Source organism: Cupressus sempervirens, chromosome 10 (genome assembly GCF_028749045.1).
Source record: "Cupressus sempervirens isolate cs-2001-9-10 chromosome 10, ASM2874904v1, whole genome shotgun sequence".
In the NCBI taxonomy this organism is placed as follows: Eukaryota; Viridiplantae; Streptophyta; class Pinopsida; order Cupressales; family Cupressaceae; genus Cupressus; species Cupressus sempervirens.
The window spans coordinates 169725233-169727407 of NC_143127.1; the positions used below are offsets into that span (position 1 = coordinate 169725233).

Below are 2175 nucleotides of genomic sequence, written 5' to 3' on the forward strand. Positions count from 1 at the left end.
ATAGGAATTTGAGATCATCAAGAATAGAGAAAAGAACTGATGAGGGGGGAATTGATGATGACACTAATGCTCTTCTTAGAGCTTACATAGAAAAAAGAAATAGAAAGAAAAAAAAGAAATGATTGTCATCTACATACCTTAATTGATAATGACTGAATTTCATGTCTCAATGAATTTAATTATGTGCTAATGAATGTTCATGAATTATGTGTTAATGCAAAATATTGATGAATGTTGCATGCTTATGAATCTAATGTGTTAATGAATGTTATCATGTGATATTGATTAAATGTTACATTTTATTAATGGTTGAAAGAATGAATGAATGTTAGATGTTAACGGGGAATGTAGAGTGATGTTAAGGGGAGGGGGGTGGGGTCAAATGAGCTTCCACCTTCATGTGGTTGGCCCTGTTTAGTAGAGAATATTAAACTATTCTCGAAACAAAGTGAAGCTCAATAAGATGTAAGTGAAGCTCAAATTGGCACAAATAGGGAGTCAATATGATGTAAGGGGTCATTTGAAGTCCTAGGGTGTCCTAGGAAGAGTTATGGGTGGATGGTAGTGTTTACATGATGTAATAGGCTATTAAAGCGCCTAAATGATGTAAAATGCACTCAAAGTGCAAGATCCGTTATTTCCCGCCCCTTCCCCAATATCAAATGCTTTAATTTTGATCTCCCTAAAGTCATCTCGAAGGCTCCCAATTACGCCAGTACTTGCTTTAAACACATATTTGAACTCGTTTTCTTTCTCTTCACAGATTTTGGGTAAAAAAATCCTCACTGGTTGTTTATGATCTGTTTGTGGTATAGGTGTGCAACACATTGTAGGCGACATGTTTGTCAGTGTTTCAAAGGAAAATGCTATATTTATGAAGGTAAAATCTCTAAATGATTATAAATCACTTTTAGAATCTGATTTAAATTAGGAATCCATCTTCTTCATCGTCTGCTCCTTTTTTATTAGAAATTTTCCTTTTGGTAGTGCTCTGCTCCATTTCATAACTTTACCTTTTTCTGAAGCTATGCTCTCTGGTCTCCATGTCTATCTTTGTGTTTTTGCCTAAATTTTGAGACTCAGATCCCTGTCCGATGCTTATTTATGAAACTATCCAATTTGTTTTTTAAGGTACAAGGTCTATTTATTTGTAGATACACATTCATTTGTCCTGTTCTATCTGGAAGGGCAATGGGATTGGCAATATGAAGACCCAGTAAGTGTAAAATCAATTATCATCATCATAGTTATAAGCCCAATAGAGACTTGGAGGCGCCATTGTTTCACAAAACATATGAAAAGATGCAATCTCAGGATCACTGTGAGAACTTAATGAGGGATCAAATGGAGCAATTTCTTTTAGATGGGGATTTTTTATCCGAAGTGATGAAATACATGGATGCAAGAACACTGGAAACAACTTCATGTGTTAATAGGATATGGCATAAAGCTGCACAAGATGACAAGCTGTGGGAAAACATATGTCTCAAGCATTGGGCTAACACTGGTTGTGGAAGCCATCAACTGAGATCTGTTGTTTTGGCTCTTGGTGGATTTCAGAAACTATATTCTCTTTCCCTTTGGCCTATGCTTAATCCATCTGCTTCTTCTTCTTCTTTTCCATGTCCATTGCCTTCTCAAGCCTTGTCTCCCTTCTTATCAAAGCCTGATTTGAATAAAAAGCACAGTGCAAAGACTCAATCTTGGGGTAAGGATGAGATTCATCTTTCTCTTTCTCTTTTCTCTATCCATTGCAATGAGAAAATGAGTAGTCCTCCTATGCAAAATGTGTCCTCAGCCTAGTTTCAATCTTCCAAGCATCCCATATTTGAAGATGCAAGCAGGCCCAAATAGGTATAAATCCATCTAGCCCCACAATAGATATTGCTGGTATTTTAGTTTTGTGTGTTAAATTTTCGTAAAGACCAAAGTTTGTATCTTCTCATTCCTAATTTGATCATGGACTTGTAAGTAAACATCAGAACTAGACAGACCTTATAGTTTTCATGTTAGATGTAAATATATAGCTAGTTTGATGCCCATACATCTTACACTGCCTGGTCAGAAGGAGCACTCGTGTGCAGCCTTAAAACCCTTCCAGGTGGCTTATAAGAAGGTAAAATTTCCAAATTTGATTTGTTTAGAGTGTTCCGTGATTGGTCATAGCTATTGATA

The 2175-nt window shown here is 36.2% G+C and overlaps 1 pseudogene; it reads left to right on the forward strand.

Moving 5' to 3' along the window:
* Positions 1-1191: 1191 nt before the first annotated feature.
* On the forward strand, positions 1192-1854 carry LOC149533154 (F-box protein GID2 pseudogene; annotated as a pseudogene).
* Positions 1855-2175: the final 321 nt, after the last annotated feature.